At 37.6% G+C, this 14,609-nt stretch overlaps 1 long non-coding RNA gene across 1 annotated transcript; it reads left to right on the top strand.

Moving 5' to 3' along the window:
• Positions 1–756: 756 nt before the first annotated feature.
• Positions 757–13,487, top strand: LOC135225853 (uncharacterized). The gene is made up of 3 exons (XR_010317100.1): positions 757–866; positions 11,018–11,199; positions 11,483–13,487. It is a non-coding gene; the product is annotated as an uncharacterized LOC135225853 (long non-coding RNA).
• The last annotated feature ends 1,122 nt before the right edge of the window (positions 13,488–14,609 follow it).

Below are 14,609 nucleotides of genomic sequence, written 5' to 3'. Positions count from 1 at the left end.
ACTCTCGACGTGGTTCGGAAGTCACGTAAAGCCGTTGGTCTCGTTGCTGAATAACCACTGGTTCCATGCAACGTAAAAGCACCATACAAACAAACAAACCATTTAATGACAATAATGCAGACCATCACTTCTTAATATGGAAAACTTTCAAGATTATGTAATTTACAGAATAATACAGTCAAAAGCTTGGAACTGAAGTAACCACTTCAGATTTGGTCTCTTTCTGGGCGATGTTATGAACATCAAAGAATGTTTAACGTTTCTTATCCAGCCTTGGAAATTGGACATCGAATACTGTCAAGGAGTTAATTTCGAAGTTGTCAAAACACTTGAGGCTGCCTCTTGATGCACTATCATAAGTCAGGCTCCTTAAAAAAAAAAAAAAAAAAAAAAAAAAAAAAAACTAAGTTCACGAGTCTTGCAAAAGTTATAGAAATTCGCCGATTCTTACAAAACCTGACTCTAGACTCATTTGCAGGTCTTGTGGAGCCTTTACGGCCATTTACTGTTCTGTTTATTCTTGCTGTCTATTTACACGTCCCTCATAATTTCAATGATGTCTCAATTGCTGTGCATTAATCTGGTTAGGATCCCAACGGCCTCTGGTCTTAGGATAAGGAAAATTATTTAAAGTGGGGCCACGGAACGAGTTTGAACCGTAGCTAAATGGCGCTGTATGAGTTCTTCCAAGGATAGCAAAGTTCACAATAACCACTGAAAGGCTCCCCCCTCCCCCTCCCCCTCCTCTTCCGTGAATGGACAGCCTCAGAAAGGCACCCCGGTTGGAACTTGGTTCACTGTAGACGAAAATTGTGTCGTGAACGTTCGGTCACTGGGTGTCTTCGCCAAGCTGGGACTCTTTGGTTGTGAGTTATCGCCATTTCAAGTTTTTATTGTCTTTTGCCTTATAGAAAATCAAAAGTTTTAGGCTAGGATCTAATGATGGGTGTGTATGGTACCACCCTTACCACGGTTGACTATTATAGTGATTGATTTTGTTAGTTACAATGGCATTGAATTCACCGGGCTATAGATGGTGCCAAGCATATTCGACCCTAGATGCAGACCGAATGTTGGGTTATAGAGCCTTTGAACTTTGCTGCTCAAAGGCTGTGCAATCAAGCTCCCAGTTTATTTCGGGTCTGAAAGTGTCTTTCCAGAAAAGCAAAAAGACCGTACTATTTTCTGTGTTATGGACAGTTTGGGTTTGACTGAGAATATAGATTATTCGTCACATAAAGTTTAGAATATCTACATAATTGTGCGTAATACCAAGAATTGGTTGGGTCTTTCAGAGCGCCATTGGTGTAGTGGAACAACAGGATAAATAGCAATCTGTAGTAAACACTGACAGTAATGGTGCTAGCGATTAAAACCAACTAATAATTTACTCTTGACATTATGAAAAGTCTCGAGGTAAATCATAGGTAATAACTCTGCGTCGGGTATCTCTTTGGCAATTTGGGTTGCTTATTAAGAATAGTTATTTTTTGGCGGTCGACTGTACCTAGTAATTAACTCCCAGGGGCTGCTACTAAACACGACAAAATACATTTGACGCCCCAATCCCCAGTGGCTGTTAAGTATTATGTTCTTCCGCTTTGGCGAAAGACTGTTTGTCTTTTCTTCCGACTGTTGTTCGTAAGCATTACTGGTTCTACTTTTCTTCTCTCCTACGTTGTATCTTAGTAAAGTTGATTCTTCTTAGAATAAGGGAGATGATTCAAACGGAGGAAGTTGATACATTTAAACAGCTTTATTTCTCAACTCCATCACAAGAGAGATGGTTCGGTCAGGAGACCGCTCCGTTTGATAACTGGAATAGAACTAACAATTCAAAGCATCGTGTCGATAGCGAAACACTAGCTATCTCAGCGATTTATACAATAAGAAATAAGTAGTCCGCCGGCTCGGAAGTTACAAGTTTCCGGCCGGTTAACAGGTCAACCGCTTCCCATGGAAGGTGTTGTGAGCAGTTAACAGATTCATGAATTGATGATGTTTCCAAACAAACGTAAACCAGGCTACTGCAAGCATTGCACAGCGTGATCTAGATTTGAGGTTGTCACGTAGGACGCTCCTAATTCACCAATGACCCCTCAGGTCATGGGTTCTATTTACAGATATGTAATTATCTGTTCTTTTAAATGTATTTGTTACATTAGGCTCGGACAGCTACCATTCAAGCCTTGAATAACAAAAGTTACTTTAAACATGGTTTCTTAGGAGTGTGCTAGTAACATATATTTAGACATAACCATAATAAGTGATTAAGTGCATAAAAAGGTTTTGTTACATACCCTTTTTGGACATATACATAAAGAAAAATGCATGGAAAATATAGATCCATGTTTGATAATAATGATTATTAGGTACCCCCCCAAAAAATTAAAAGGTTAACATGTATACATGAAGATTATAGTAATAGGTAACCCGATTAAGAATAGCGGTTACTCAATAATATACATAACATGATCATGGATAATTGTTAAAGAGTACTTGTCACTCTTTGTAATATATAATTGTATATATATAATTGTACAATTGTATAATAGTATAAGTGCACAGATATAGATTCCAGGTACGTACACGCACCAATAGTTTAATATATAGGGCTTCAATATTTTATTAGGTGCCCGAAAGATACTTTTAGCTGTTCAAAATGCAAAGGCTTGGAGTCTCTCTTTGTCCTACATATTGCCAGCGTACAGACCGCTTTTCACACACAACACAATTCCAGACAGTTTTCCTAGGAACCAGGTGAAATGGCCAGTTTCAGATGGCCCTGAACGTATACGCTTTTAACGCAACAGGAGTGTCGTCTGGACGCGGCAAAACGTTCCCTTGAAGATCCTTCTGTGTTCGCCTCATCCTACGCCAAGCAAAGATGTTAACGGCGATAATAAACATTGCCGTAACGCAAAACACGGCTAGCAGCACGTAGTAACGAAGATTTTCTCCTCCTGCATAAGTCAGTAATGCGTGGTCCATCTCAGCCAATTGCGTCAAACGAAGAGCCACCCGCGCGTTGTATGGGAGAGGTAGTGATGGGATAATTGTAGTCGCCCAGGTGTAGTTCACGAAGAAGGTCCTCTCACGTATTATCGTGTTGACCCCTCTGACTGTGTAGTTTGTAGATGTCCCTGTACAACCATCAGCTGCGACAAAGACTTGGGAATGGGCGGTGGTCCCATCCGGGCATGACACTTGAAAACCTTCCTTGTCGTATCGGATCCAGGAGCCGTTGTTCATTCTGTAATTGAACTTATTACCGTCAAAGGGATAGTTTCTTCAGACAACCTTCGCGTGTATGGGAGAGAGAACCGTTTAGCACTATGCCTAACTCACATGAATCCATTGATATAGGGTGGAATTCAAAAGAGTCAGCTGTACAAACTTTATTATTCATGGCTTCTGAACAGTGAGTGAATATCTAAGTCTTTAATGACTGTATATGATTTCTTATCGGGAAATCAATACCTGTCCCGTCAAATTGGATATTACTGGACTTGAGTTATTCGTCATGAAAGCTGGGAACGGTGCTATTTTGTATGATTGCCAGGCATCGGAAGAATCAAAGGGGATAGTGATCATAATCCTGTAATTTTCAATGCTTACCGATATTAAGCTATAATAAAACTCTATTTTATGGGCGTCTAATAAAGGAATATAACCTAGTTTCTCCCGTCCATTCTCCAAAGTTAAAGTCAGATCTTTAATAGGCATAAGGAGTGGAGATAACACACCCTTTGTGGCTAACGTAATAGCTTCTACATAGTCCTTTGATTTCTCAATAAAATGTGATATTTTGGTACGGATATGATCTATTTTCGAACTACAATAAGCTAACGTAGCCAGCAAGTGTTGAACTTCCATAATCTGATCGATATTACTAGAATGTTCGTTCACCAAACTCATTATTTGATTGATTGATGATAACTGGCTACGCAGTTCGGACAAAGCTAATTCGGTTTTGTGTTGCAAAAACTCAATTCTTTTATTTTGATTATTTATCTTAAGGCGATTTGAAATTCCTAAGCCTAAACTTGCAACAGATCCCAAGATGTTTAGTCCAGCAAAAATAAGTGGGTTGCCACGTTCGAGAGTATTGTGCCGCACAGACCACATCAGCAAGTTCCTCTGCCTCAGCGGTTTTATTCTGCAAGTCGTAAGATAACATTTCCGCGATGCTTAGGGTTTGAGCTAGCGAAATCTCTGAGTTAGCATGAAAATAACGTTGGTGCATTTCCCTTAACGAAACAGCAAACCTCAACAGGTCATTCTTTAGGTTAAGGACGTCATCCTCAGGCAAAAATATCGCCTGCATATCTACTTCTATGACTATATTACTCGCTGTAATGAAAATGTCTTCTGTTCTTTCGATAATAGTGCCATGATTAAATTCTAATTCTTTCGTTTTAGCGTTCTTCCCACACGACAAAGATGTCTGAAGGAACAATATCACACTTAACAATAACAGATTCATTTTGGAAACCTGCAATGAGTAAAATATATGTAATAACTCATGTTAAAGAATATGTTTACATACAAATGTGATAGATATATATATATAAGTTATTATACAAGTTTCATAGAAACAAAAATTTCCCTCACTCCATCTGCCCTTTTTTTTAGTTTCTGATATGTGCCAATGGAACAATTCTCATATCAGTGGGTTGGGATACGTTTTGAACCCTAAATCTATTGGCCGTTAAAGTTTCTAAAATGTTAAACGGGCCTTCGAACTTAGGTGTCAGTTTATAATTTAAACCCTTACGTACGTATACTTGTATGTATACCTTATCGCCCACGGCATATGTTCTAGTTGGCTTAGCTATTTTATCATGATTTCTTTTCATTATAATTTGTGATTCTTCTAAATTCTTACGAAGTATATTATATCGACTTATGCTTGCATCCATAACATCCTTTAGAGGATTTGATAAATTGGTTGTAGGCGTTAATACATGGAAAGGCGTTCTAGCTGGGGTACCGTACAGTGCCTCGTGCGGTGACATTTTAATAAGATACATGATATGAGTGATTAAGAGTGCTTAGTACCGCAGGTATAGCAATGTCCCAGTTGGGGTCCATCCCCCCTAAGGTGACCCTTAAAATGTTTAAAACCTTACGATTTGCCCTTTCCACTAGCCCGTTAGACTCTGGGTGATAGATCATAGTATTGATTTTCTTTATGCAAAGGAATTCACACAAGGAGTTAAGGAAGTGATTATTGAATTCTCCGCCAGAGTCTGATATGATCATGTGTGGAATTCCATGTTTACAAATGTAGCACTCGTAAAACTTCCTAGCGCACTCGACTGCGGTTTTTGTTTTAAGCGCTATCAGTTCTGTATATCGAGTCAAGGCATCTATGATTACTAGGAGGTGCTTATTTCCTCTGTCTGACTCGTAAAACCCTGTTAATAAATCTAAGTGCACTCTTTCAAAGGGTTGATTTGGCACGGGATAAGCCCCTAGGCTGACAGGTGTCTTCGTGTGCCCTTTGTATTCTTGACAAGTGCGACAGTTAGCTATGTGCTTTTTTATATCTGTAAGCATCCTATGCCAATAAAATAAGGATTTGGCTTTCTGTGACATGATGGAAAAACCCGGGTGTCCATGCAGTGGATTTGCATGCAACCATTTTAAGACAGTGGGTATGAGTGAAATCGGTACCACCACCTGGTCGTTATTCAACTGTGGTGTGTTGCGGGTTTTCCTAGTCACGGATCTTCACAGGATATTATCTTTGATTATATAATTCTGCTGCTTATACTTTATATATTCCTTTTCCTTAGGATTTCCGTTTAATGCGTTTATGATTTTTTCTAATTGCTGATCTTTCCTTTGTTCCGTCTGTAATAGTTCAGCACTCCAGCCCAGATCTTCCTGTTCAGATATAGTTTTAACAATGGGCATGGAGGTTGATATATCTATTAATTCAGCTAATGGCTCCATACAAGATGACGAGGGGTTGCGTGATAATGCGTCAGCAATGATATTTGCTTTCCCAGGTAAATACCCGATCCTCGCGCCAAAGTCTTGGATGATCATATGCCACCGAGTTCGCTTAGGGCTGTGACTAAAGCCTTTAAAGAAGTCGGTTAGGGGCTTATGATCAGTGAGAACCTTGACGGGATAACCGTATATTATGAACTTAAAATGCACAAGTGAATTAACAATAGCGAGCCCTTCCTTGTCTATTACTGCATATTTACTCCTTATTATCTAAAACTGATTTTAGGGTATTAGAAGACTTATAGAATTCTCCTTTGATATACACGCGTGTTTTGCAGGGGCTAAGGTAATGTTTTGAGTGCCCATAGACGGGTATCCTATAATTACTGCGGGATACATATTAATGTTTTGTACAACGATAAAGGTATCGGAAAACGTGCGCTTACCGACCTTGTACTGAACATGAGTTACTCCTACCACATTTAATTCATTATTTCCTATACCCGAGAGTCTTCCTCCGGACTTCTCTATAGGGAAGTTCGAAAAAAGTAAATGATGAGTCCGCAAATCCATGATATTACATGGACTACCAGAATCAAAGAATAAGGTAAATGACTTATGGTCCAAATTTACTGCATGTAAGGTTGGTCGTAACTCATCTTGACTTATAATTGCATGAATTTGTTGCAAATCTACGGGAACCTGCACAGATTGTGAAGAATGCCACATTTGATTACTCACATCTTTACTTGATCGCACTTTTACCCATGGTATAGTTTCATGGTTTAGATACAACTGTTTGCTTGAGAATTTGTGAGTTAAAGAGGAAATTATTTAACTGGAGTAACTGATATCATCTATAATGAAGCTAAATTCACAGGATTCTGTAATCATAGTGGTTTATAAAGGTGATAAAATTCTGGTAAATCATGATATACATAACCAACATGGGTGTAAAGCACATTGAGTACCATATCACCTTTTTTTTTTTTAAATAAACTGGCATAATTTCAAACCATACAGATTTTCTAAAACTGGACCACAGGCAAATTTCAGACTATAACTTGCATACTGCAATTCTGTTCACTCAAGATAAGTACTATTTTAATTTTTCAGGAACCTCACTTAAGAGGGCATCTCGAAAACTGAACAGCAAAAACTGTCGCCTAATGCTTTGACTTCATTGGACAATGTCAAGTTTAGGTTGGACCTCCAGAACAAAAAGTTATGCACTACAGACCATTTTAAGTTTACAATAAAGGTAAAAATTTATTTATAGCATTTTCATGATCAGTCCTTCTGTGTTATCAAGAGTTGTCTGATCTTTATGTATAGTAATCTGAATTAGTACCGAATTTGAGAAGTCTGCAAAGAGACGTAGTATACAAATTCATTGGCATATATTAGCTTTTTTTTTAATACCTTTGCTTGCGTTGACCTTTCATAGTTTTATCTTTTGTCTGTGTTTTATAAAAATTCCCACGAAAGCACTTGGTCAGGCACCTTTTGCTCCAGGCCTCTTGAAATATGTGTAATTCAGCTAACGATATCGGAGTCAGTGACCTTTGATATCACGATGCTTGAGAACTTGAATAGTAACGGATGTTAGGAGCCTTTCAAAATTCACTTGATTTTTTTAAGGGGCCAGAAATGACAAAGCATGTGACAGTCTTGACTTTATTAGTTCAAAGCACGGCCTCTGGACTTGACGATGCCTCAACAGTGGACCGAAGGTTTGCTTGAGATATATACAGTCATCCACTTGTACACTACTAGTGAGGATCTTAAGATTGTTCAAAACACTGGGGTATAGACAAAGTGTTTGTTTCCCGTAGGAATGACCAAGTATTTCAACTTGCAAGCATTGGCGTTTGATTACTGTCAATTGTTAATACATCTGATTATCAGTGGGATTGTTGATTCATGGTTTTCCGTGCTGAATCTACCTCACTTAGTTCAATGCCAGCTTATGCTAGGTGACCAGATTAACTAAGAACCACCACCTTGATCTTCTCCCCCCCCCCCCCCCCCCCTCCACCACGTCACTAATATCAACTAGCCCGCCTCGGTGGCGTGGTCGGTATGGTGCTGGAGTGCCACCTCGGTGGCCGCAAGTTCGATTCTTGGGCATTCCATTGAGGGGCACATGATGTGTATTTCTGGTGATAGGATTTCAATCTCGACGTGGTTCGGAAGTCGCGTAAAGCCGTTGGTTCCATGCAACGTCAAAACACCATACAAACAAACAAACCAGTGACTCAGATGCTGTTGCTTTAGAATCCCTTGTCATCATTTAAAGATGAATGAATTGTAATCAATCTGACATCTGGAGGACAACCATCATTTAGAAGTCCCTGACAGTACAGTAAGATGAAGGGCTGCCGAAAGTCTCCCTAAACTTTAGTAATCTAAAATGTTTGTGAAAAGTGGTGTTCAAACAGTGACTTTTAAAGTGCCTCGGTGGCGTGTTCGGTATGGTGTTGGCCAGCCACCTCGGTGGCCGCGAGTTCGATTCTCTGGCATTCCATTGAGGAGTTAGATAGGTGTATATCTGGTGAGATAAGTTCACTTTCGACGTGGTTCGGAAGTCACGTAAAGCCGTTGGTCCCGTTGCTGAATAACCACTGGTTTCATGCAGCATAAAGCACCATACAAACAATTACGTACTATTAGATTCTAGATAGCTGATGGTGGCCACCTAGTGTTTCTAAACACATGTTTCCCTGCTGATGTGTTTTATACCTATCACTGAGAGACTTACGTCCGAGTCTATCGCAGTAACAGCAGTTTCCGTTCCGAATGAAACCAATTTTAAAAAGTAATTTACCCCCAGGCAAGCTTTTATTCAACAGATAAGATTTCTCAGTTTCGGGTAAAGTTTGTCTGCAATATAGGAATCATCTACAGACGACATGTAATAGTTGCAAAAATGAAAAAAAAAATAATAGAATAATAATTTTGAAAAAGTATAGAAAGTTAGTTTAAATGGTAAAAATTTAAACAAAAATAAAAAAGGATTAAAAAAACTATAAATGAGATCTAGGATTTCATTTTACACGTCGATGGAAACTAAAAAGGTACAGATTTCTTGCTGTTAAAAAAAAATTCCACTAAAGTGTACTTTCAAAAATGCGACTTTAATCAATTCTGAAATGTCGACAAGGTCTTGGGAGGAGTTGGAACACTGGCGGCATGGAAGCAGACTGCCAATTCCTTACTCAATCTCCGTATAGGATGCTACTTAGGTTGTAACCTCAAATCGTATCTGTTCAAGATTCAATGAGGTGAATTTCTGTGGTAACAAACTTCAAATGGAAGCTTCTTTGAAAGGTAAGCAACAAATGTAAAATGCTGATCAAAATCCCATTTAAGAAGTCATGAAATCTCCAAATACATCAGTAAGAATATGCAGTTTGAATTGACAGAGGGTACAGCTATGCATCATTATCTCGCTGCTAAGATTTATTTATATAGTTAAAGTAACACTGATAATTGACATAACACTAAAAACTTAACTTTTTTCATAGAAAATAGTTGTGTAGTAAAATATAACTATATATTACGAGTATAGATGTACTTTGTAACAGTATGCTTATTCGTGCTAGTGTCTTATTAGCGTCTCCCAAGATAATGGCAAGACTTGAATGTTTTAAAAAACCAGTATGTACCGTGATTTTGTAATCTAAGATTTGAGCATTTATTCCGGGTTCATTTAACAAATTCATGTACAAAATTTTATATAATCACATTTAGGATGTTTGGCTACAGTTTTTTTATTTTTGTTCCTTGTATTTAGGCAGAATGTAAGAAAGAGTAAGTAGTTCAGTTTATCATAGTAAAATTTTGCTTGGTGTTCACTGCAAATTTCAAAACTATTTTAGCAATCTCACTGATTGGTAGTGAAGAGAAGTGCTTGAAAAGCTATTACTCATAAAAACTTTAAATGATCGGAGACTCCTTCATTTCTTCCATCTGAGGATCAAACATTCTTGTCTTTAAAATTCATTTGACTGCAAGACGTGGTTTACCTTCAGCCACCAATCTTTGCAATGATGTTTTTCTCTCCTGTAATTAATATTCTGTCTTGAAAGTGCATTGCAAGTAAACAGTGTTTAAGGTACTTTTAGCTATTGGTTAATCACTTAATACATAGCACTTTGTCAAGAGTTATTTTTTTAGCACTTTGTCAATAGTTATTTTTTTCAGCTAAACCTTTATTTGTAAAAGGTGCTGCTCTTGCAAGTATTGAATAGGCAAGATTCTTATTTTCCAGTTTCCTGTTTTTGAGATGGTGGTCATAAAACTAACGGGAGTGTTTTTGGCTTGTTTTGATTGCAAAAATTGTATTTGGCTGGTCAAAAATTGAATTTGGCTGGTCAAAAATTGAATTTGGCTGGTCAAAAATTGAATTTGGATGGCGCAAAAAATTGTATTTGGATGGGTGGATTGCAAAAATTGTATTTGGCTGTTTTGATTGCAAAAATGAATTTGGCGGTTTTGATTGCAAAATTGAATTGCTGTTTTATTGCAAAAATGAATTTGGCTGGTTTTGATGCAAAAATTGAATTGGCTGGTCTTTTGCAACAAATTGAATTTGGCTGGTCAAAAATTGAATTTGGCTGGTCAAAAATTGAATTTGGCTGGTCAAAAATTGAATTTGGCTGGTTTTGATTGCAAAAATTGTATTTGGCTGGTTTTGATTGCAAAAATTGTATTTGGCTGGTTTTGATTGCAAAAATTGAATTTGGCTGGTTTTGATTGCAAAAATTGAATTTGGCTGGTTTTGATTGCAAAAATTGAATTTGGCTGGTTTTGATTGCAAAAATTGAATTTGGCTGGTCTTTTTGCAAAAATTGAATTTGGCTGGTCTTTTTGCTAAAATTGAATTTGGCTGGTCTTGTTTGCTTAAATTGAATTTGATTTAGTGTTCTGTCAGACATTTTTGCTGAAATATAGTAATGTGTAGAATTAAATATTTTATGACCTTATATATAAATGCATTACTGTTACTGCTGTATTATTAAAATTTGTGTAGTAATAAATACATGCATTTCAGGTCGAGAAGTTAGTGAAATTGAGAGGTAGAAAAAGAAAAACTGTGATTAATGAATTATTGTTGCTATCTTACAAACAAATACACACCGTCTAGCCTGACAAAATAAAAGATGGTTAATGAGATACAACGAAGTGATTTGTTCATTCACCTTAGCTGGGAAGTATCTGGCTGGTGATGATGAGGTAAGCGGCCATGGTAGGATTAATAAACTTCGGTAAATAACAATGCTTTCAATTCAACTTAGTCTTGTATCAAGCTCAGATGGGTAAAGTATCTTAATTAATACTCTCAATTCAACTTTTCTAACACATCAAGCCCAAATTTGTAAAAGTAATAATAAAACCATGGGCAGTAAAAACATTATTCCATGGGCAGTAAAAATAGTGTATTAATATTCTCTAAATTCTGCAATTTTTGACGTTTTGTAAACTCCTTGTACTCGTTCTTAGCAACTATTATTTTCAGATCCTTAGAATGCTGAGGAAACTACACAAACTACAATCATGAATGGATGTTCAAACTGCTATTCGTTAATTAATTTGCTGTTATTGTCTGGAAACTCCGAATACTCATCGTTCATGATTATGTGCAGCGATTGTTGCTGTGCTGTCTTCCGGAAACTAGTCATGGAACATGACAGATCGTTGAGGTGCTGTTGTCTGGAAACTAACCGTTAGGAAGTCATGCAGAATTCGTTGCAGTGCTGTCTTCCGGAAACTCCTCGTGGAACAAATCCTGCACCCAAGATGTCCTGCGGAAACTCCTCATAAAACATATCATGTACTCAAGATGTCCTGCTGAACTCTGTGCTGTTGACTGGAAACTTAGGAGGGCATGCAGAGATCGTTCAGGTGCTGTCGTCTGGAAACAAATCGTTTAGGAAGGCATGCGGAGTTGGTTGCTGTGTTGTCTTCCGGAAACTCCTTGTAGAACATATCCTATACTCAAAATGTACTGCAGATATCTGTGCTTTTGTCTGGAAACTCATCGTTTAGATGGGCCTCCAGAGTTTGTTGTGGTGCTGTTGTCTGGAAAGTAACATTGAGGACGGTGCTGGCTTCAGGATACTCCTCGTGGAACATATTCTGTACTCAAAATGTCCTGTAGAACTTGATGTGCTATTGTCTGGAAACTCATCATTTAGGAGGGCATCAGGACATCCAGAGTTTATTGCGGTGGTGTCTTCCGGAAATTCCTCGTGGAACGTATCCTGTAATAGTCTTCCGGATATTCCTCGTGGAACATATCCTATACCAAAGATGCTCTACAGAAGTCTGTGCTTTTGTCTAGCAACCCATTGTTTAGGAGGGCATGCTGAATTGGTTGCAGTGCTTTCTCCCGGAAACTCCTTGTGGAACACATCCTGTACTCAAGATGTCTTGCAGAATTATGTGCTGTTGATTGGGAACTCATCATTTAGGAGCACATACATAGTTTATTGCAGTGCTGTCTTCGGAAACTCCTCGTGGAACATCCTGTACACAAGATATCCTGCAGAACTTTTATGTGCAGAGACAGTTGCGGTGCTGTCCTCCGTTAACTCCTCGTGCAACATATCTTGCATCTAAGATGTCCTGCAGATGTGCTGTCATCTGGAAATTCAGCGTTTAGGAGGGCATGCAAAGTTAGTAGCGGTGCTATCTTCCGGGAACTCTTCGTGGAACATTTCTTGTATAACTATGTGCTCTCGTCTGTTAACTAATCGCTTAAGTCATGCATAGTTTGTTGCAGTGCTGTCTTCCGAAAATTCCTCGTGGAACATATCCTGTACTCAAGATGTCCTGCAGAACTGTGCTTTTGTCTAGCAACCCATCGTTAGGTGAGCTTGCAGAATTGGTTGCAGTGCTTCCTCCTGAAAACTCCTTGTGGAACATATCTTCTTTACTGTGCTGTCTAGTCTGGGAACTCTTCATGCAACACAATCCTTCATATGGTATTCATGCAACACACTCCTGCATATGGTATTCCCACTTTAGTACATTTGTGCCATACAATTCCACGGATTTTTATATGAAAATTAGATAAATTTACAGTTTTGTACTTAGGCGCTTTATATAAAAATGGGTGATTAAACAACGATAATAGTATGATGAGAAAGGTATTAGAATACCATACTACCATCAATCTCTCTAAGCATGCAAACAGGGAAAAATTCTTCCACAATGAGACACCCCCTCCCGGGAGTTTTACACACAATGAATTGCAGTAAGTAATTGCAAAAAATCTGTTCCTTTTTAATATATAATTATAAGTTCACCTCTCTCCACCCTTTTTTTTTCCCACCTCTCCATTCATTCCACCCTTATATACACGAGCAGCTTTCGAAACTCTAAAGCCATCATCTGCTGCAAATTTTATAGGTTTAACAGCTGATCAATACTGATTTATAAAATATTATACACAAAAGTGATCAGTCACGAAAAAAAAAACCACATTAGTTTAAAAATTAACAATAAACACAATCAACGACGGGCCAGAATGGCGAAAACATGAAAATGACTTTTTAACTTTTATATACAGTGATGACAGTAATGCCGGTACATTAGTAATGTGTTAAGTTAAATGTTACATACCAGTGATGACAGTAACACCGGTACATAGGTAGTAATGTGCTAAGTTAAAAAAAGGGTCTATATTGAAATGTCCATTAGACAATATGAAATCACGTAACTATAACCAATTTCTAGGGAAAACTCAAGGAAAATTATGTTAAAAAATGTATATATAAAGGACGACATACGCTGACATGTGACTAATACAATTTCGAGGGAAAACTCTAGGAGTGTTATGCTAAAATATATATAGTTATGCTAAAATATACATAGAGTATTATGCTAAAAAATATATAAAAGTATTATGCTAAAAATATATATAAAGGAGAACATAATCTGACATTTCCCAGAGAAGAAGAAGAAGAAAAAAAAGTTACTATCGGATGATAAAAAAAAAAAATGCTGACATTTCCCAGAGTAATGAAAGAACTATGATGAAAAATAGTTCACAGCAAAGACCACAACGCCTTTCCATATTTTATTATAAATTAATTTGGAATAGCTGTTAGTTTGTTTGGTGTTTTTACGTTACATGGAACCGTGGTTATTCAGCAACGGGACCATAAAAAATTTCAATATGTGGTTTTTGTCAAAATGCTAGTTTATATATTACAGGCTTAAAAGGATAAATAATTGAGAATATCTAAAGGGTCATTTCTTATGTCAGATGCCTACCTATGAATCTTAAAAAGTTGCAAATAAATGGATTTTTAGAACCAGCAATATTTTCCCATAAGTAGTGAACTATAAAGTCAACATATTCACGTTTAGAATTCATTGCCCTGATTAAAATCATTCTCTAGCCTTAATAGACTTTCAAAAGCCATTTTGCATCCTCCTGTGGGAAATTTCAAACTGTATCCATAGCTTTCCTCTGCAGCTGCTTACCATTTTACGCTTGATATAGCGCTGAATAATCCCTCTGATTGCCGTGCTTGGTTTCAAGCCTAAATTTCATATTCCATTCTATTCCATTGTATCTTGAGGGTCACAATTCCAATACCGAAGAGCAGCGCCTGAAAGGAGAATTCATAATTAAA

This window comes from Macrobrachium nipponense, chromosome 13 (genome assembly GCF_015104395.2).
Source record: "Macrobrachium nipponense isolate FS-2020 chromosome 13, ASM1510439v2, whole genome shotgun sequence".
Taxonomy (NCBI): domain Eukaryota; kingdom Metazoa; phylum Arthropoda; class Malacostraca; order Decapoda; family Palaemonidae; genus Macrobrachium; species Macrobrachium nipponense.
This window is presented reverse-complemented; position numbering and strand designations above follow the sequence as displayed.